Below are 22764 nucleotides of genomic sequence, written 5' to 3'. Positions count from 1 at the left end.
TAATACAGAGAGGCGCTAAAAGTAAGAATATTTGCTTATAATGGCATGGGTTTGATTACTGACATCCTCAGATAGGAATTTCTTGGACATACTATTCGATGTGGAGATCGGAGTGTGTAGTAGGGATTCACACTCTGCCCTTCATTGAGTAGAGGCATGTTTTGAGTGGCTTCGCAGGTCCTCAGGATCAACAAATCCATATGAAAGTAATGCTCAGCTTTTACATGCTGCAGAAGTTTTCAACTTCAAAGTGCTTTGCACACATTAACTCATCTGAGATGCGTTCCATCATGAAACTGTTATGCCTTTGTTTTTTTGTACCACACTATTATTATATATATTAACCTGGTGCCTAGAGGGCCAGCTGAGCTCAGGGCTCTGCCGTGCATAGACGGAATAAGAAAACAGCTTCGCTCCAGATGAGTTCACTATCTACAAAAGTAGCAATGTGTGGGAAAGGAGAGAGAAGCAAGAAGTGAAGTATGCCTCATGTCACTCAGCCGGCAGCTTGCAGGGCGCAGGCTTTCTGAGTTTGAAGCCGGTATGCAATCCCTTGGCTTGCCTGCCTCCTGTTAACGTCAAAGTTGGCAAGAAAGCCTGACAGCCATTTTGTCTCTAGCTCAGAACAGGCTAATACAGACAAAATTGTACATGACATCCTCTCACTAGACTTTTGCTTGGGTTGTTTCCTTCTGGTCCCTTAATCCAAACTAAGGGTTATTCTCATTGAAATCTCTCATTACACATTGCATATTAAAAAACCCACCTCAATTATAATGTCCACTGTCTGTGACCTCAGCAGGATGACTCACGCATCTTATTTACAGGGTTGCATATACATACATATGTGCTCAAGTGGAGATTATGTCAGGTCTGACATTTCTTTGCTATGGATTACTGTTGTACCTGCACTGCAGTGTCTTGAGAGCTTGGGCTCAGAGCAAATGGATGGTTTTGTGAAATTTGAAATAGTCAATTTTTTCAGTGCTTTGAAGACACAAAAGAACAGAAAACCAACAAATGTTATCATTACTAGCAGTACTTCACATAAAGAATTTGCCCATGCCTGTGAGGAGCAGTGTCATATATCCACAATAAACTCAGAAATGTGTATGTAAAGTGCTAGAGGGCTGTGCAACCTGAGGCATCTGGGGAGCGGGGGGGGGGACACGAAGAAAAGAAAACCTGAGGAAGCTGCAAATACAAATAAGTTTGTTTGTTGCAACCCATGTGTTGCAGATAATGTCAGAGGAGACAATAGGTGCAAAAGCATACGTCCAGATATCGGGTATTAAACTGCGTGCCAGATTTGGAGACTTGCTACCAGGACCCTTGAAGCAGGGAGACCATCAGCTTCCCAAGAGTAATTCTGGAAAATCAGCCCTGAGGATCAGGTAGGTCCTAGGAGTTTACTACAGGCTGGCAATCCTCCTGTGGGATTTGACACTGACTTCTAGTTTTGTAGCAGATCTCTGGAGGATGGTTTGGGGCAGTATGGAACTATCTAGGTAGATACTTTCCTCTTAGAATAACCTCCAGTGTGTTTTAGAGTGTTATCTTAACCTCACTTCCACAGCTAGTTCATTCAGCTTATGTTTTATCCTCCTCTCTCCTACCTTGTACAAAGAGGGTATAGGCCTTTTTGGGGCAAAGACTTGTTCTGCTTTTACGGGCCTAACAAAATAAGGCCCCACCTTGAGGGGCCCCTAGGCACTGACCTAATAAATAAACTGAATTAATTGCATGATCATCTCCTTTAATCGTGTGGGAGGAATAATGCTAGTGGACCTTTTTCTTCTGTTGTCAGTTTTCCAAAGTTTGCTTTGGACATTCATGGCAATTCAGGCATGTGCCACAGAACTTGCCCATGCAATCTATCTTGGTGAAAAGCCCCACTCCTACGGCTTGTATCCTTTCTGGGGCTTGACACCATTCTTTAAAAGTATTCTTCTGCTCTGGTGACTCAATTCCTTCTGACAGCTATCTGTCCCTCTGACCAATTTGACACTGGTTTTTCAGTGGCAGTCAGGAGTGGACAAACAGCAAATCCACAAATTCTGTAAATTGTGGAGAAGTAAATAAATACTTGTAAAGATTTTTCTTCAGTTGTACTTTGTCTTTATGTAATTTATCATCTTTCAACATCTTGCCTGCACTTTTTAATTACTGCAACCCTTCCATCATTTTTGTAATTTTAAAAAAGCCAATTATATGACAATCTTGATTGCCTAATAGTTGTAGTAAAATGTGCACATGTGTAAGTAAGGATGATTGCTCTTTCTTGTTTGTTTTTGTACCATTTGCCTTTCAGATTTCTAGGTTATATAATTGTTCTCTTTGGCTTGCGATCAAGTTTTCAGATTAACAATGGCTCTGCTCTAGTGCACTGGGGAGTTGACATATGGCTAATCCACCTGACAGGCTCTGGCTCCTCATTCCTTAAAAGCATGTGGATGGAGGATTTTGCTGTTCAAATGGCACTGTAAGTCATGTATTAAGTGAAATCAAGGTCCTGATCTCCATCTCTAAACCAGTGTTAAGAACAAGCTCAGTGCTGGAATACAGTGCTACTACTCCTCTTGCAAGACAGGCTTGCAGATATGTAGGAGTCTCAGCTCCCTCTGGCTACTGGGGTGATTATACATGCTTAGCAATTCTGAAAATCAGACGTGTATAAAACCAAAACCCACCTTTGTTTTCCCCAAAGTAATCATAACTGAAAAACACCCTTTCAAGCCCTTCTCTTATATATGTAGGACATACAATATTTAGTGTCCTACCTCCAGAGGAACCTTACCAGTGAGGTTCCTATGCCTCAATTTATTACTTGTCGTTGCATATGTGTGTTGGCAGAGTATCTGGCTGACCTTCCAGCAGGCTGTGACACCGAAGTGCCAAGCACTGAACAAGCAGAGATGACAAGATAGTCCATACCCTTTAAGGGGTGTAAAATTGAGAGAAAAGATCATCTGTAATGTACACTTATCTTAAGACAACATTTAAAGTGTAAGGATATGACTAGGTTGCGCCTGCAAGTATTTGCAAGAATGCAGGCCCAGGTCCACCCACACAGCCCACCAAGCAAGGTTTTGTGTGGGTATAAGGTATGTGTGCCCATTAACAGCAATTTGCAAGGGAGACACCTGATAAACAACTCCTTTGCCAGCTGTTGTTGGATCATTAACACAATAAGCTAAGAGGAAAACAGCTTTTTAAAAAATGCTTCTTAGATACCCCAGGTGGTACCCCTTCAGATGGAGAAGGGCAGGCTATTCTGGAACATGTATTTGCATTCCCGTCTTCAGAGGGAAGATGCTTGCAGAGTTCAAAAGACAAGTATTAAACAGCAGTGCTAAGAAAAAAATGCTATTTTCAGGATTTGGAAAGAGGATTATAAAAAGCAAAAGCCTTTGAGAAGGCTTGAGGAAACCAAGAATACAATTAGATTATCAGATCACTTTGCAGGTAACCATAAAAACTCCTGTCATAAGAGTTACAGGAAGTATGAAAAAACCAACTGTGAAACACTGAGATGCTGTCTTCCTGGTGAATAATGATCAGTTCACTGTTTTCAAAACAAGACATAAACAAAGCTGTGCCAAAGTAATCCTGTAGCATAAGAAGACAGTATACAGTGGCGGGAAGAAACAAGGCGTGGAAGGAAGAGTTTGGCTTGCTGGTGCTGCAGGTGAGGAAGCAGCGTGAGGACTGAGGATACTCCAGGAAGAGAGAGAAGAAGGGGTGTGCTTCGTGGGTGGAAAAGACTGAGAACAGGAGTCAATTCAGACAAAGTTTGACGTGTGCAGGTTAGTCATCATTAGATTTTATAGCTTAGTTCCTGCAGATATTGAGAGCCAAGATAAGGGGTTGAGACATTACATTAAAAAATGGATTAGTTCACTTACTGTAAGCAGCAGCTCTGTGATATAAAAAACCATATGCTTTCCTTTAGCTCATTATATCAGTTAAGTGGTTGAAGGAGGCAATGCATCCAAGGACATCTGAAGATATTATTGTATCTCTTTGTTGCACCCACTTCAGTGTGGTCCTACCACTAAGTTTTGGCAGTAATTCTTAGTATAAAATTGCATATATTTTTTTTTTATTATATTGTGAATATGCAGGCCTAGATCTCACAGCTGGGGGCAGAGGAGGGGCTGCCTTTGACTTTTCTGTCAAAATTGGGTTAGGTGCTAGAACTAAAAATATTTGCCCTAAGTGAATTCTTACTCTGTGGATTGATTTGACAGAAGGGGGAATCTGAGAAAAACTGAGGTTGGCTGCTTTATGCTTAGAAATGGGCAAACTTTGAAACCTGCGTCCCTCACAAATACAACCCTGCATGAAAATGAGCAGTTTTTCTTATGCAACGCTCCCCCCACCCCCCCGGTCAACCTGAAAACTCTATGAAAATGTGCACCATGCATATACATCATTATTTGCTCCTTCTCAGCATGGGTCCATGAAAGCTAGGAAGGACCTCCAGCCCAATGCAGCTGTGGGCTGAGCAGAAGAGCTCCATCCCGATGGAGCAGGGCGTTACTTAGTAGCAGTAATGTACATTACTACCGCTGCTTTTTTGGGCTGTGGCAAAGTGGGGAGGCCCTGGACGCAGCCATGCTAATTGCTGCCCTGGCTCTGACGGCCTGAAGAGGTCATGATCAACGACCACAGAAAAGAGAAAGGTCACAGAAGGCCAGCAGAGGCAGCTCTTTCACATTGCTTCCCATTAGCAGATGGCATTTACGGTGCTCTTTCAAAAGCACTTGAGAGCTTTTTCTTCTCCTGCTCGTTAATAGGAGCAGAGAGCCTGGGCCAAGGTTTAATTAACAAAGGGTGGGGGTCTGCAAGGCTGCAGCTGAGCTCTTTCTCAGCTGGCCCTAGGCAGCAAACGGGGCTTTGGTCTTGTGGTTTAAATCCCCCCCAGATGAGACCTTCTCTGTTCTTTGGGGGAAGGACTGCTCTGCAAGGGGAGTATGGTGGTTTGGCGGGTGGGGGACGGGGCAGTGGGCAGCAGCTGCTCTGACAGGAGAGCCGACTTCTTCTTCTCCTCGCAATCTCAGGGAGGAGATGGAGGATTTACTCCTTCCAGCGGCCCTGCGCTGCTTCCTGGGGACGGCCTTTCCCTCCGGGGGACCCCGTCCCGCAGCCGACCCAGCCCGGGGCCGGCGGCAGGTTCCCTCCCCTCACACCCGGTGCCGGCGGCGCCCGCTGGGTGGCGCCAGAGGCCTCGCGGTGGGCGGGCGGGCCGCGCCCCCTGCCAACGGCCGCAACGGCCCCCGGGGCGAGGGGCCCGGCAGCCGTTTCCCCGCCGCTGCGTGGGGTAACGCGCGGCAGTGTGCCGCCTTACGTGCGGCCTCGGGGGCGGCAGGGCGCGCCCGGCCGTCGTGTAAAGCGCGGGGCGGTGCGTCTGTGAATGGCGATGTAATCCTGCAGCGGTTCCACCGAGGGTGAAAGCCAGGGGGAGGCTGCGTGTTTCTACGAAGAGCTGAGAAAGTATGTCGTGAGGCACGTTTTGGCCTTGTGTTTCTGAACAGGCACAAGTTGCTTTACAGGGGAAAAAAAACCAGTCTTTAGATGAAGGATTTGCAGGGTGTGTTTCTGAAGGCGTTCTTGCCCACTGGGGCAGAGGTAATGTCCAAGTTACAGGGGAGGATGTGATCTAATAAAAAAGGAAAAAAAGTTCATTTTAATGTGGTCCTGGGACTTCAGATTAATAAAAGTTTGGTCATCAGTTTCACTAATTTTATTTTGAGAGGCAGGGAGTGTGGAACACATGTATTGGCCTGGCAAAAGCTGTGCGTCTTAGTAGCAGATGAAGAGATGAGGTCAGGATTGAGAGCAGTTAAAAGTCTGTCTTAGGGATGTGTTGTAGCTATTCATCATGTGGATGCAGGTGATGTATATTTCCCTGGGTTTTTAGATACCTGTTTGAAAACACTACTTCACTACATGCATTAAAAATGGGCCATGCCTACTTATCAACATGCTTAAAGATATGTGGAGTATGTGTAAAGAAACCTGAGGCTTGGTAGTGGGAGAAGATGAACCTCCCCTGAGTGTAGGTGACTGATAGAAGGCTTGGATCTCAGCACTGTGAGAGGGATCACGCAACTTCTGAAGTAAACTGTGGGCAAGACCACCGGCTGAAACCTGGTGCTTTTGGCAGTTTCAATTTTGTTTTCCCCTCAATCTGAACAGTAAGGCTAAAGCTTCTGTTCTTCATGAAGGCATCCAGTCTTGGTTTGGGAACACCATGCAAAGATGAAAAATCTTCCCCCAGGTACTTTGCTCCTCTAGTTAATCACCTCGTAGATTACAACTTTGTCTGATTTCACAAATTAATTTTCTTGGCTTGAACCACTGGGGTGTTTTCTGTGTTGTGTTAAACACCTCTCTAATAATTTTCATTTTCTTCTTTTGAAGGATTTACATACTGTAACCAAGTCATCTCTTTGTCTTCCTTTTGATAGCCTGAGCAGCTGGAGCTCCATAGGCCTCTCCTGCAGAGCATTTTCTTGAGCTCTCACCTCTTCTTTGTGGTTCTTTCTGCCTCTTCCCAGTTCTTAATCGAAGACCTGAGAAACAAACTCTTCTGCTGATTCTCCCCTCCCCTGCAGCACAGTACAAACACAGGGATTGTACTCGCTCATTTTGCTTCCTCAGATGTGTTTGTAACCTCTTAATTTTGTGTAAACCCACATTCTTTTCAAGTTCTTTGTTTTCTAGAATACAGTCTCATCCTGTGAGGCCTGTGCTTGCTATTCTTACATTTGTTGCATTGTGTTTGCTTGAGTACTGCGTGTTACTGAGCTGAATTGACTTACAGTCAAGTCCTTTTACTCTTTATCAGTCTCAATATGATAAACATACATGTGTATGTGTCACATACAAATATATGCATGTGTTAGGTACATGTCTCTTTCACAGAAGAGGGAGAAAATCCCCTGCCGTTATGGGCAGTGGACCCAGAATGAAGACCTGCAGAACTCCACTAGAAACTTTCTCCATTTATCATGTTTCCCCACTATTTCTGTGAGTTTGCCAGTTAGCCAAATTTTAAACCATTTGTTGTGCTTTCATTGGTGTAGGATAAGACCTACCCTCTAAAGTAGAGTACCCTGCAGCACTATGTCAAGTACTCTACTAAAGTTGTTACACTTTCATGATCACTTTTAACAATTCTGCCATTTCAGAGAACACAATCAGTTTTGTGAGTCAGTGTCTATTTTCCATATAATTGGGTAGGCCAGCCCTACTTACATTCCCATCCTTTCATTCTTTGATGGCATTACCTGGTTTTTGCCATTATCTTGACTTGTGCTGGGGGTTATGGCTGAGGTCACCCCATTCTCCTCTCAGTATCAGTACAATGCTTGAGTCCTCTGGCACATTCCCACTTTTTTTGAAGGAGAATCTGTTCTCAGCATAATCAGAAAAGGAGTGAAATTAGATACTACTGCAGCCCCTAAGTGTCATGAGCATCTTGATGTCAAAGGCCTGGATAAACAAAAAGTATCATGACACTGATGATATTCTGTCAAATTACCTAGGGTTTGTTTATCCTCACAAATGCCTTGTGTCTCTAAACCTCCATTTGACCTTCACATTCCTGTAAATTTTATCCTCTTTAAAACTGTTCTGTGGAAGGACAAATACTGTACTGTACAGCAATGTGTTTTGCACAATCCCTAGAGCATGTATTGAAACTCCATTTTTATTTTTTTTTTTTTATTCCTAGGGATGTATTTTAGTCTCTCCACATGGACTGTGAAGAGTAACTGAAGGACTGTGTGTATCGTTTTATCAGACTGTAATCTTTAACTGGGTTGTAACCAATTAATCTGACTAGGAACAGACACAGTTATCAGAGCGAACAGCCATCTGTTCTTATCCTCCCTCTTAGCCACTGTACAAAGTAGTCTGAAATATGCAGAGCAGGAGAGAGAATGGGTGGATAAACTGGCCTCCAGAATGATCCTCCAAAGTACCTTATCTTTCTTTCCAGCAAGAAAGGGATATGGATTGAACCCTCAAATCACATTTGTAAAGAGGAGTTTCATAATTAATTTTTCTGCTTTGCCTGATTCTAAGCAGTTGGAGCTGTACCTTTCACTAACTGGGAAACCTGCATTTCAGTGGTGTGTACTGTTTCCCATTCCCAAACCCTACCCATCGGTGCAGGCAGCCATCTTAGGTTCCACAATATGGTTAAGGCTTATGCATTAATATCTGTAAAACTAATTTGAAAGTTTTGGAAGACAGATGATTCTTGCATGCAAAAGTTTATTTTAAAAAAGATATATTTTTTTAATTGGATCAATCATGTTGCTGAACTTAAGAGATTACATCTACACTGATGCTCCTGAGGTGTGCACCAGTGTGATGTGTGTGAGGGGGTGCCTTCCCCCTCATGGCTTTCAGTGGTGAATGTACTTGTGGGTATACCTGGGAGTCTGGAACAGGAGCTAAAACCTTATGGAATGGACAGCAATTTCATTACTGATTGGAATGGAAAGTCACTTAACCATTGGTCTTCGTAACGTGCTCGGTGAACAAGAGCAGAGAGGTCTGATTTCAATCACATTGGTAATTTTTGGTGTTTTCATTTAATTCTGTGATGTGCTGTGCAACTTTCTCTGGTGCTCATGAAAGGAAGAAGGGTTCTTTGTGAACTTAAAAGAATAAGCTTGTTCTTTACCCTCCTCTGATTTTTCCTGTTATTCTAGTCCTAGCTTTAAGTCCTCTGAAGCACAGACTCAGCAGTGTTGTGGATGCAGGGTTGTGTGGTGACGTCAGACAATTACGTGTGCGTCAGAGCCCAGAAATGCAATAAGAGCTATTGAGTGAGGCTCTTGGCTAAATCTGTAGCTGCTCTCAATCTGTAGAACTGCAGCTGTTTCTCCTGGTGGTGATATCCCTTTGGTCTTGCATCCGTACAGGCCCAGTGCTATCACCACTCTGCATGCGGCACATGTGGTGATGGTTCTGCTCTGTCACCAGGTACAAAGCTGGTGTGCTTATAAGTGCCTAGAGGTACACAATGAAGGGATAAGGGGCAAGAGTGGTATGTTGCAATGATGGAGGTTCCAGTAGTTCATGGAAAAAATTCTTGCCTGTGAGAGTGGCAGACCACTGGAACCAGTGCCAGAGACGTGATATCTCAATCCACATTGAATCTTGAGTGGACAAGGCCCAGGATCTCTCTATCTAATGTGAAGTTAGCCCTGAGTGGAAAATGTGTTTGGACTAGTTGACCTCCACACATTGCTTTTAGCCAAATTTTTTTTCAAATGGTTCTTCTGCAGTCATTAGTACCCATTCCTCATACCAAAGTTCATTCTGGCTGTGTATGATACAAATAAGGTTTTCACCACAGACGATTTGGAAGCATCCTTATGTTTCTCCCCCAGAATTTACCTTTCTTTTTTTCCCCCCCCAGCCTCCTCATCTTGGTGGCTTCATCTCAGAAGTCATTCAGATTCCCAAAGTAGCTGGATTCTTGTCTACTTTCCTAGGTGTGGGGTGAGGCCTTACTCTGGAATACAAGCTCTAGAGGAGCATAAGGAATTAACAACAGTTACTAGAAGAGGTGATCTGAACTCATGGGCTTGTTTTTCACTAGTGTAATTCTCCCATTTACTTCAACTTCCAGTAGTTTAGGATCCAAGCAGTAAATGTTTCTTTAAGGGAGTGAAGCAACAGCTGTATTTCTGGCTTCCTTACTGGGAGTTAGTGGCTTAGGTAATTGGGTTCATTGCTATTTGGAGCATAATCAACAAGCATTCATTCTCCATACAGCCAGCATATAAAATTTGCGAGAGCTGCATGCAGTGTGTACTCAATCAATGTAAATCATTTAGCAGCCACATAATGAACGTCTGGCTATTGGACTAAAAAATCCACTTGGTAATACAGGCAGATGAGTCATGAACCAGTTTTCCAGTTATATTTAAAATTATTATATCCGCAAGGACTCTGAAAGCTGAACAGACTTTAGCTTTCCAGTCACTAGAAGGGAAGATGAAATGCTGTTGCGGTATTTTCTGAATATGTTTGTTCATTGCCAAGATGGCATTTTGCTGCACTTAATAATTATTATTGACCTAGCCCAGCTCTAATCACTTGCAGGACTGGGTGATATTTTTCTGTTCACTGAGGCCTCATGGTGATGGTGAACATGTGTAAACAGATCTGCCTTGAAAGTGAGTTTGAACTTTGTACCAGGGTTTAACAGTGGCAGAATCTTTTTTGCCTGAACCAGAAGATAGAGCATATTCTCTGTCCTTGAGGAGCAGTGTGCAGTTGTTGTGGAAGTTAGAGCCTTGGCTATTAATTCAGCACAGATTTCCTGGGATTAAACTATCAGTTTGAGTAAGGCCCTCATTTAGACTGCTGACATCAGAGTAGGACTGTGTTGGCTGAGTATCAGCAGCTGCAAGGGATGCAGATGATGAGCTTTTTCCTTGCCAACAGATGTCAAATCCCCAAACCTTTTCATTCACTCAGTATCTATTTGCCAGTCAGCAAATGCTGTGAGCAGCAAAGCGTAGACTTGAGCTCAGTTTCTTTCCTTCCTGCATAGCTCCCGTGTAATGGGAGAGGAAACATTGCCTCTTTCCATTGCAAATCCCTCCTCTCACTTTCAATGTCACAACATTATGAATCAGTGGGGATACTAAACATATTACAACTTCTTATATGAACTGAGAACTTGTTTAGCCTCTCTTAAGAACTCTCCTCACTATCAATTATTTTACCTGGATTTTGCCTAGATTCTCACACAATTTTTTTCTCTTGACTACATCCTTCCATCCACTCTCCCATGCTTGTTTGCGCACCCATATTACACATGAACTGGGCATGTCTTTGTGAGCATGATCTTTAGCTGGGTTGTTGCAGAGAATAGAATGCCATGGGTCAAACTCATTGATTCTTAGTGTTTGCCTGGGTTGCCTCATTAAGCAGGGTTTGGCCCCATAAGTCCTTAAGAAATAGTGGTTAATTTTTGTATGACATTTCGTTTGCAGGTATGTTTTGTTTTACTTTTGGGGACACTGGTAACTTAAAAACTCTGATCAGTGCTTTTTGCTTTAGAGATGTCCTTGAAGAGCCTGGGAAATTCTTATCAGTTGCACTAAAATGAGAGAAGAGGGTCTCTTGGGTTTTAAAATGTATGTACTGATACTCTGCACTTGTTTTCAGTCCAGGATCTCCAAGTGCTTCATAATGATAGTTAGCGGGCAATACATGCTTCTTCAGGAGAGGAATCCTCTCCTGAGACAGAAAAATGCAGTCACGGAAAGCTGGCTTTTTAATGCTCCCACAAAGGGCAAAGCACTTTACAAAGATCTGGTCTCCCCATACCTGCAGCTCTAACTCCCAAGTAAGATAAAGGATAAAAATTGCTCATGGATATAAAAGGAGGAGGAGGAATAAGAGAACATGGATTATAGATCAAAGCTGTAACACTTTGTAAATGATAATGTGAGAACCTCCTCTAGGCCAAGGATCCTTTTAATGCAATTTATCTTTCCTTCCTGATTGGTAGATGGGGCTCTCTACACATATTTCTGTTCCTCCCTTTCTCCCACCTCTCTTCTCTTATGCCTAGAAAACCTTGTCACAGGTCAGGGTGGTGTGAGTTGGCTGCTTAGCTGCTGTAAAGAACCAGGGAAAAAAGGACCCTGCCTGAAAGGGCTGACGAGTGATTTGTGTGAATCTCACTAAATCCAGCCTATAGGCTGGTTGTTCTTCAGTGCTAGTGGAAATAATTTCTCACTTACATGGGCAGAATTGAGATGACAATCAGAGTCAAAGTTGCACTTCGAAAACCTGTAGGGTTTGTCCCTAGGACATGATGTATACCTAGCTGCTAAGTAAACTCATCCTGGGGTGTTCCTGGACTGGTAGTGGAAGCAGCTCATACTGAGGTAACTGTTATCTCTGCCCTGTCTTGCATTGTGCCACAGCTTCAAAGCACTGAGCAACAACAAACCTGAAAGTCTTCAGGGAGCTAGTGGAATTAAACAAAGCCCACTAAATATGGAGAAAGAAGTCATTGGTAAGGCAATTGATTGATTAACAACCTGTCCATGTTCCTTTGTTCTCTTTCTAGGCATGGAATGAAGAAAAGACGTAGAGTTTTATTCCAGAAAAAGTCACTCTCCAGTAAGACAAACAAGTTCTCCCCAAACTTTGCTGGTGACAGAAGGCAGGGAAGGGCAATTGATGAACCATGGTGCAGATGTTTACAGACCTGTTAAGATTTATGTGTGAAGACTGCTCAACCCTGAAGATGCAGTGGTTTTCTGTAAAGAAGAAACTGACAGGTCAGTGGGAAATAACCTTCTCAATTTCTCTTCCTGCCAGTGTAAGTTGGTTTCAGACCTAAGAGTAAACTGCAAATTACCCAGCTGCAGTTCTTAGATGGTATGGTACTTGGTGCAATAGACTAGGCCATTTTTCCTACTTTTTTTTTTTTTGCTAGAAATAATGTGTGCAAGTCTATGACTGGACTGATAACAGGAAGGTAAAATCATTGTGCAATAAATATGACATGAGTCCTGGGATATACCATTTAAATGAACACATTTAAATATTTTGGGGTCAAGTAATTAGTGTACATGTTGATTAATTTGATGTTTTGTGTCTGAGATTCCTGACAACACTTCCAGGGACACTGGTATCTCAAGATGCGTATAGTCAGCATGAGCTTTCAAGTATCAGGCACTACAGCTAAGGGAAGTTCATGGCTTTCCTCCTCTGAAGGCAATAAAGGCTTTGAAGGAACAATTTGTATGGAGCCTTCAAATAAAAGATAAAAGGGTGTTTTACTTTCTGTGAACATGGAGGGAAAAAACAAGGGAAGAGTGCTGTATTTCTGGACTACTGGAGGGAGATACAGTGGATAAGGTCTCAGAGTTTTAAATTAGTCTGCTGAACAAGTACCAGCTATGTAAGGAAAAAGAGACTATCAATACTGGAGGAGAAAATTAAGCAACTCTCTGTAGAAATTCACTGAAGTTTAAATATAGAGGAGTTAGTTACCTTACCTACTAAATCACTTTAATTCTTGACAGATAATGTTGTACTAAAGAAAATAAAGTAGGATTATAATGGGGTTTGGAAGGCTATATACTTTGTGGGAAACCAGACTATTAGGATGAATTTTTCCACTTGGATTAGCCTGTTACCCTGCAGGGCTCCTGTCATTAGAGACTGGGGTAGGCCAGACTCCCTCACTGAGTTGCCATCTTCCATCTGAAATGTGCCCTGCTCTTGTATCTCCCTCTGCTAAGTTATTCTATAGCTATTTATTTCCAGGCCTTTCCCTTCCTTAGACAAAAGCAGGCTTATGAAGTTGCTCAAAAGTGGAGGTAAAACTTCTTGACATTATGCCATTATCCCAGTTTTTAATGACACATGGCCATTAATAGTTTGTAATTTCTGTACTGCTTTTTTAAGGTCACTACTTAAGCCAAGATAAGCCAATATATTAATTGTGTAGATATTCTGAACACCCTGATCAGCTTGCGGGATTCATAAATTATTAGAGGACAGGTCCAAATCTGTCTAAAAGTAGTTGAGATTAATTGTGGAGATGAAGCACAATTTAATATTACATAGTACAAGCCAAAGCAAGGTGAGGTGCAGAGTTAGGCAGCGCTCTTACATCAGCAGTGAAATTGCCCACAGTGCAAGTGAGAGGACTTGCTGAGAAAGCAGCAGTATGCAAATGCTTTTCTTGCCCACAGTTTGCAACTTCTTACTCAAATCTTACTTTTTTTTTTCCTAGGACATTAATTTTAAAAAGAGGTTTGACCCAGTTTTAGGGGGATCCTCATATTTAGACTTTTCTTGATTGCCTGTAAGTGATCTTTCTGTGTAGATGTCTTATAACGGCACACTGGTTGCACACTGCTTGTGCAGCTGATGGGGTGTGGCCAACTCTACCTACTTTGAGGCCAACTTTGATTGTTTGAATTATCCAGGGAATGGACTGCTGAATGGAGGTGTTTTGCTGTGTGAAGAGCAGTGGGTTGCATTTTGGTGTTAATAACTTGTTCTGTTGTATTTGAAGGCAGGAGTTGAAGAGGAAGAAATGTGATAGAAGGCTTAGCAATGATGTTTAGCTGTTACGGAATTCTTACAGGCAGAGATCAGGCTGAAGGCCTGGATAACTTTTGGCCTTTGTTAGAGCAAGGAGGGGAACACAGCCTACTTCTGTTTCAGTCTCTCATTTATTTTGTTAATTGCCAGCTAACAATTCTCACTTGTTATATAATGCTGAATGCAGACTGTTTGAACCAAGATCTGTGCCTTGACTTGTTTTTATGAGTATCTGATAAATCAAGAAATTAACAGTTAAACTGACAACTCAGATAGAGAAGTTCTCCTGGCGTAAAGACATAATGCAAATGTTAATAGCTCTTATTTCAAAAGCAGTGTTGTCTTAAGTCATAATAGGGAATAGATATCATTTAGTATACCTGAGCAGGTTACTCAGACTTGGGAAGAATTCTGAAAATGAGCCATGAATTAAAGTTAAAAGGCTCAATGCTATGCATGATAAAGGACATGGGTACGTGACAGCTAAGCGTTGCAGACCTGGCCCTTCAGGGTGGAAACTTCTACCTCTAATCCTTGTACTTGGGTCATTGTGTAGCAAGTCTTTTCCTGGACATATCATTGCAATGTGCAAATAGGTGCCTATGGGAATTTACAGAATGTGGCAAATGAATGATTTTTGTCTGAGCTGCTAATGCAGCTGTTTCTTTATGATGAGTGCTTCGATTTGTAAGCCTTTTGGGGCAGAGACTGTTTCCTCGTGTAAGAGGCTTCAGTGTTCTTCAAGGCCCCATATTTCTATTGAAGAGTAACCAATAACATGCAGTGTGGCTGCTTTTGTAGCAATGCCACGTGTGGAATTAGCGTTTGGTGGTGGAGGGGAAGCAGTAATGGGTTGCTTTTGACATGTGATCTAGTTTAGCTACTGATTATGTTGGTAAACAGGAAAAGAATGTATGCAGAAATATTTCTTCCTTCTTGTCTCTAAATGTATGTAACACACAAGGAATATTTCTGCATGTTTTTTTAAATTCTCTGCAGCACTCTCTCCTCTGGGAGCACATAGGATTATGCATTAAGACAGAATTAATCCCTCATTGCAAAACACACAGGCTCAGCATTTGCCACAGCTTTGCTCAGAGAAAGGGATTCAGACATTGTGGTCTCCATCAAAGAATGGCAGATTCTTGGCAGAACCTTCTTCCATTTGTTTCTGCAAGTGAAACAGTTAATAAATCAGTCATGCATCATTGCTGGATTAGCAATCACACCCCCAAATGCTAATAACTGTTCTCACTCTTTCTCCCGAAGATTACCCTTAAATCCTATCAAAGGACAAGATGCCTTTTGCCTTGCCTGGCATTAGCACCCTAGTGACCTACAAAGTCAATAGTCAGTAAACTAACTCCCTGACATGGTGAGAGAACAGTGTGCCTTAACCAGACCCACTGTTTAAGATGGTTTTTAGCTCTTCCTTTCAATGCCTCCACTTTTTATTTTTTTCCTTTGTGTGATTATTTTTTTTTTCTTCCCACCTCAGCCAGTCTGGCCACATAAACTGAAGCTGAACAGAAAGAAGTTTGCCACAATGAATCACTCAAGAGTCTGTTGCAGGGTCACACAGGCTGGGGGAGTTTTGCAAGGCTGAAGACTGTGGAGGAGCTGGAACCAAGAAAATGAGGAGAAGGTAGGTAGTTAACAAGTTCGTTCGTTCTTGTTAATAGAGCAGATGAGCTTATTTACCTCTTGTCTGCAGCTGAATGTGGCCTTTAAAACTGCCTGCTCCTCTTGTTTTGAAAGCAGAGAAGTGGCACCAGAGACAGGTCATAAATTGAGAGAATTCATGGTCTGTGAGCTCTTCTTGTCTGCAGTTTCAAAGGAGAGTTGCTTAAAGTTGATGTTGGGCATATAAAACATTATAACACTTTCCTTGTGTTTGCAGTGCTCACCAATGAAATGGCTTGGCTCAGCAAGTACTCCCTACTTTACCTTACAACTACTTTGTTTTCATGGTGTTTGTTAGTTTTCACTGGGATTCATTTACAAAAACACAGGAGTATTTTATATACAGAAAACATATAAAAAGTACCATTACACTTAAGTTATCATGGGTTTCATTTTTAGGGAGCAGATATTTTTAAAAATAGCTGGGTTCTGCAAGATACATATACTAAAATACTTTTAATAGTAATTTATATTCTTATAGTTTCATTATGTTTTACTGTATGCAGGATTCATGTTAATGTATCTGTTAAATACTTTTCTCACAGTCTTATTTTTTTGCTAATCTGTTATTAAAGGATGGTCTGGGGATTAAAAATCTTAGTATGCAGACAAGGATAACAGGATATGAACTGAAAGGTATAAACAGTGTTTAAACTTCATCTTGAACACATAGCCAATGATGCATGATTGTGTGAGTAACTTTTTCAGGTGCTTCCCATATGCAACCACAGTGTGTTTGCAGAGGTGTACTTTCTGATATGATCAGCATGGTTATCTTTTGGAGTAAACTGTTAGATAAATAAATGGGGTAGCATTCAGATCAGGGCTCACTGTGTCTGGCTCTGAGGTGTCAAACTGTTTCGTTCAGAACTATTATTTCCTTGAATCACAGAATGAAGTCTTCACCAAAATTTTAGTTTATAATTCTTTCTAGAGACTGCAAACAAAAATGATGGAGGGGGGAGTGTGGGTGGCACAAAAGTGAGAGAGAAAAGACCAGTGCAACTGGACAAAGAAGAGAGGTTAAATGTCTGAGTGTAGAATTAAAAAGCAAGAGGAAAAAATTATTTGAGTTGAATAGAAAAACTGTGTGTAGGGAGAGAAAAAACTGTAAAAACCCAAATCTGGCAGACATCCAGACTGAAACCAAACTTTGGTTTGTACCAGGTACTCCCTTAAATTAGGACCTCAGTGGGTCAACTCATTACCGTTTAGTCCTACATCCTCACCTAATACTTATTTCTCTGTGGGTAGAGTTTCAGCTCACAGACCACTTCTATCTAAATGTAAAAGAACAGATACTTTTAACTGAAAATTCAGTTTAACTGAAATCTCAGTGGCTTTCAAATCACCTCTTCCCTTTCTGGTCTTCAAAGTATGTTTTTCTGGCTGCTTAAATCTCTGCTTCTTGGCATGTTCACCAACAGACTTGCTGCCTAGCTGTGACTGTTGGCCTCCCATCAGGCTATGCACATCGTCCCCGCTGCTGTCATGTCGAGCAAAAAACATGGCACAGGAACCAGAGGGCCCACATGATGTTTCTGTAGTGCTGGGTTGCCTTCTTGCAGCCTCAGATCACGTGCTGTATGAAGTTGCATTTATTCTCTTTGGGTTTCAACTTCTCAAATGTGATTAAAATTTTGTTTGCTATGTAAAAATTATGGAATAAAAGCAGTGCAAGTGCAAATACGATTATATAGCAGCTACTTTGGAAATGGTGTAGCTATTTTAGATGAAACATGATTAAGAAAATGGCAAGGCCTTAAGGCTTTGCACTGATAGTTTTCAGTCCTTCTCTAAAGCTATGAAACCCTGCAGTGTTCATGTCTTTGAATTTTTTTTTCTTCCCCAGAAGCTTAAAACTTCTTGGCTTATTTTAAAACAAAAGGGAAAATACAAAATTTTTTGGGGTAGCATACCACTGCCTTGTATTTATCTTTTTTTAAAAAAGGAAGAGATTAGATGTGCTGTGTAAACATTTTCATCTTTGCTTTTAATATGGCATGCAAATCTAGTGTGATGTAAGGAAAGATTGTTCAGAGAATAGTAGACTCTAAGCCATGTAGCCACCAGGAAAACCAGAATTCAGTTCCTGCTTTGCCACAGATTTTTTTGTTTTGGTGTCACCTAGGGGAAAGTGCTTTGTCAATGAGGTCTCTCAAGACCTAGACTACCGCTCTATACAGGGCCATTGCAATGATGAGTATGTAAGGCACAGTGAGCTGCTTCAGTAGTGCTCTAATGGGAACCAAGTGAGTAACTACACTAGTCAGTGCCTCTCCCTGCAGCAGGCCCTGCCCTGAGGAAGGTGGCTTCATATCTGAATAGATGATGAGTAATATTTCAGGGTTGTGGGTTGGGCCCCAGGCTAGTATTCAGTGGGCAACAGGGAATCATGTAGTCTACAAAGAACCGTATGTGAAAGGCTGAGCCATATGGCCAAGCTGGAGAAAGATGCAGTGCTTCCATCTTGTGACATACAGTGTGTACTCCATTATGTTTCTTCATCTTCCTCAGCACAGCCTCAGGACACTGGAATCCTGAGCCATGACTAGGTTTTAGAGGTGCTGCAGTAATACAAACACTACTGCTACCACTTACCAGCCTGATTTTGTTTTAATAGCGGTCTTCTCTGCAAAACCACAAACCCAAGTTAATTACACAAGGCAGGGGAGTTTGGAGTTATTACAATAATTAGACCAGGACAGCAGCCTTAGTCCAGAAAAACAGCTTTAAGCACAACTGTGATGGAGAAAGCTTAGTCCAGCTGATTAGGACCAAATGTTAAGATCACAGCCAGTTCCTGAACTGTCTCTCCTACTGGCTGCTGTTGTCTGAAGAGCTGCCCTGCCCCTGCCTGATAGCATCTCCTTTTCTGCTCCTGCCCAGCCAGGCTGAGGCCAGCAGCTCCCACCTAATGGTGATTCTGCCCTCTGCACCTGCCCTGGCCTGGGAAGTCAGAGGTTGTAAATCTTCTGTGCTCTTGAGAGAATTTCCCATCTAATGTGTGCTTTCATGCCAATTTGTTTGGATAAAGATTGATAGAGAAAAACATATGTATGCCTGTCATTGGGATTAGTAGTTACAGTTCATTTATGGCACCTTCTAGTTCTTGAAACTCCCTGGGACTAATGGATATTTTATGTTCTAATAATATTTGTTAGCTCTATCTGCAGAAGCTGATTGTCCAGTTTTTCTCCTTCACCTATTATGAGTACTGACCTGACAGCTTTGCTCTGCCAAGTGAGAGGCCTACTGGATTTTTACACCTGCTGCTCCCTTGCCTGTTTAGACACTAGTCTGGATATGACTGCTATTATGCTGCTATAGCCAATGGCTTCTCATAGGGCTGAGGTTAGGCTTTTGAAACAAATAAAATTTGTAGTCACCCAAGTTACATCAGTCAGAATGGAAATTTTTAATTGCAGTTGTTCTGAAGATCAGTACAGGATTAGTATTGATGAAATGTTGTAATCCCAGATTTCTTAAATCTCCTCAGAGCAGGTTGCATCCACAGTGGCATCTCCTTTCAAACATCTGTGAGACAACAATTCTTGGGCTTTAATGTGAGTCAAAAAGAGAGGGAACGAATTGACAACTGCATGGAGATGAGGAAGGATGTCTGAGGGGCAGAGGCAAGCAATATGGATGTAATCCTTACAAAATGGGGTAGGTGGGATTAAAGAAACCCTAGGAAAGTAATAGTGAGGAAGTATAAAACGTGGTCTAAGTAGTAAGTATAAGCATAAGAGAGAGGGCCTGAGAGAAAAAGAGGGAGGAAAAAAGCTGATATATAATGAAAAAGGTCTTGCTAAGCTGGCAGAATGCCCCTGAAGGAGAAAAATGCAAAATTGTAAAGAATTGAGGATTATGAGAAGCCTGAGGTGAAACACAAGCCCTGGCAACAAGGGGAATGAAGCCTTTGGAAGACAGAAAAAGTAGGCTTTCAAATAAATAAAAACTACACGCATTTAGAGCTAATTTTAAGTCTTACTCTATTGAAAGTTAGTTGATCAGGTATTATGCTAATATACTTAGATTTTCTTTTCCTGGGTAGAAGAATCACTGAGAGGCTTACTGTAATATTTTTAAATAGCCCTTTCTACAAAAGGTCTCACATTTTTATGGCTGCCACTGGATGATATGGAGAATGACCCAGAGAGCCTGCCACCCAAGGAATTTAATTTTTGGCAGGACTAGCTTCCTCAGTATGGGTATGCCTGCAGCGTGACACAGAGGAGAGATGCCCCAGATGGCTTAAGGCAGGCTGAATGTCGTTAAAATGGCACTGTGGTTGAAGCAGCACAAGCCTCAGTGTGGCCTGCATGTGTCTGAGTAATGTCTGAGACCTGAAACCTATGCTGTTGTTGTTACTCTTTTTCCATGTGTACATCAATGGCAGTCAGGTGCAGGACTGTAGTGCAGATGTGTCAGGACTGAACTTCATAGATGTGTGAATGATGTCAACATCTATAAAAATGCACTAATCAACATATTTAATGTTCTATGTAGTTGCTTCTCCTTTTCCAACCACTGATGGAGCTTTGTGTCTCACTAGTCCAGGCTACTGCTAGGAAACTATGCGCCAAAAGAAAACACCCCATTTTAGCAGGGCTGACTACTGAGGGAAACCTGAGCTCTTGAAAGCCTTCATTTGCTTTAATGGGAAAACATAATCTGGGCAGTCTAATTTTTGCTGGCAGGAACAAGAATACAGTCAGATGATCATCTTATCCTCCAGCACAGTGAAGGTCATAAAAAGGATGTTTTCTGCAAATGATTTCCTCTGCCTCCAGCTGAAGAATGACGTTTCATGTAGAAGAGTAGTTGCTGTAGTCAGCAACTCCTTTATTCAGTTTTCATTCAGACCAAAAGATTAATCTTCAGGTAGCTCAAACCTCTTAGCGTAATTGATTCTAAAAATATCTGTTCAGGTCAAGACTTGGAATATAGCTTAATATTGTTTCAAGTACAAGAGGTAAAGCTTCAGTCTAGTCCTTCATGAATATAGTAACTGATGTGTATTTGTTTTACCTTTTTAAAGTAACTTTTTCTTAGAATATCTTATCCCAAACTCTATAATGCATCTGACTTATGCAAAGCAGCTTACGTATGTGCCAGTGGAGAACTTCAGCTGTTATTCTGAGTTCCTTACCTTCTCAGTATGTGTTAATTCTTGTATCCCCACTCAAAACATTTATCCCTGCTCTTGAAAGTAGAAAACCATCACTCTGTCCTCTTACCTTGTTTATAAACTCTTATTTTTGAAGCCTGGGCGAAGAAGAGAAAACAAAAGGATCAGAGAGCAAAACAGAAGTTATTAAATTATTGAAAGAAAAAATATATACAGGATGACAAAGAATGCAGGCAAAATAAAACCCATCAGTTGAAATTGGTAAATTTTCTACACCTAAAATATTCTTGAAAAGTTACAGAAGAGCACGCACAACAAAAGCAACTTTTATTTGTTTCAGGTCTTTGGAAAATTTTATTACTAGCTTTAAAAGTCATTTCTGCAAATTCAACTGAGCTAGAGAAAGTGTTACTTGTTCCTATTTCTAACAAACCACATTTGATGAGACTCTGGGGTACTGTCCTCATAATAATGCCCTTGTGTATTCTTGTTGTGTTTCTACACAATAGCTTTTTAATGTATTGTCATGCTAACATATGCCTTTCTATTGAGAAGTTTTCCACATATAAATTATTCTTGCTCCTTTTTGTTGAACAAACAAGCCATGTGGTATAGCTTGTTTCATTTACTCATATTTACACTTGCTCTGAAGGAGAAACATCTTTGCGAATTATGGAGTTTGAATCTACCACTGACTTTCTGTGTGACTGTGGTCTTAGAGACGTAGGACTATGTATTCAAAAGCGTTCTTCAGATCTGGGTATTTAGCCTGAAGTGTTAATCTTCAGGCTCTTGTAACACTTTCAGAAATGCTAAATGCCTGCTGTGATGACAGGATTGTTCAGGGGAACAGCACTACTTCTAATATTCAATCTTTCAATAGCTTAACCTTGGAACAAAAACATTAGGACACACAAAGGAGAAGCCATTTTGGAAAAACAAGTCTTATGTCTGTAGTGCCTCAGTTGCCTTTAGTCATGAAGCGCAGCCAATTCTTATCAGCCACCCTTGTAAACCCTTTCAAAATGGGTGAATGAAAGTATTTGGATAGGTGCTTTGTCTTGAGCCTGATAGTAGCGAATGTTCATACTGTGAAACTCCAACTACTAAAACAGCTTTAACGGACACTCTCACAGAGGCCCATGATCAGTAACCTTACCCAAAGTTTTGTTGTAGCCAGGCACTCATCCTGCTGTGAATGGCATAGACATTGTAAGGGGATGACTCTCATGCCTTTTTATTTGAATACATATTAACTGACTGAACTGAGCACAGAGCTCTAGCTCTTGAGCTGGAGTAACAGTAGCAAGCTCCATTTGATGTTGATGTAAATTAGGATTTGTAACCCTGACCATCCTGTGATGTCATTTATCTCTAGTTTTGATAATCAAGTTCACACTCATGCTTTAGAGGTCTAGAGACCCTTAGCAGATTGAGCTAGATCAGCTGTGCAAGACACCCGGTGCATTCTGCATTCAAGTTCTGTCTCTGCCTTCCTTTTTGAGAGCGCATTACCCATCATTGTTGTTAGCTCTTGATATCTATTCTGGTGTGTTTTTAGAGTTTCCATTCTCCTTCTGTGAGATTAGTGTGTATTCTGCGCTCATTCCTACGGAAAAGCTTGCAATATGAGGAGAGGTGGGTCATAGGCATCTTCCTTTGTATATTTAAACTCATGCCAATCCCTCCTGATATTATGTTCCATAGCTCAAGTATGTCAGCTAAAAATGCTCAGCCCTTAGCATCTTGACAGTTTTTCCTGGTAAGATTTGGATAGTTTTAGTATCTGCAAGGCCTGTTGTTATCACAGTGGAGTGCTGGGAAAAAAAATTAAA

General features: G+C 41.6%; 1 protein-coding gene across 2 annotated transcripts in view; it reads left to right on the top strand.

Annotated features, from left to right (window-relative positions):
* Positions 1–5408: 5408 nt before the first annotated feature.
* TRIM2 (tripartite motif containing 2) overlaps positions 5409–22764 on the top strand; it is a 125825-nt gene continuing 108469 nt past the window's right edge. The window contains exons 1-3 of one of the 2 annotated variants that reach the window (XM_064449848.1): positions 5409–5496; positions 12119–12332; positions 15611–15757. The gene's annotated coding sequence lies outside the window, so the exon portion shown is untranslated. Of the gene's footprint in view, positions 5497–12118; positions 12333–15419; positions 15488–15610; positions 15758–22764 lie in introns of those variants that run through there. The other variant, XM_064449852.1, reaches the window with a different exon arrangement.

This window comes from Phalacrocorax carbo, chromosome 4 (genome assembly GCF_963921805.1).
Source record: "Phalacrocorax carbo chromosome 4, bPhaCar2.1, whole genome shotgun sequence".
Lineage (NCBI taxonomy): Eukaryota > Metazoa > Chordata > Aves > Suliformes > Phalacrocoracidae > Phalacrocorax > Phalacrocorax carbo.
Note: the sequence above shows the minus strand (reverse complement) of the source record. Positions and strands in the feature narration are given on the sequence as shown.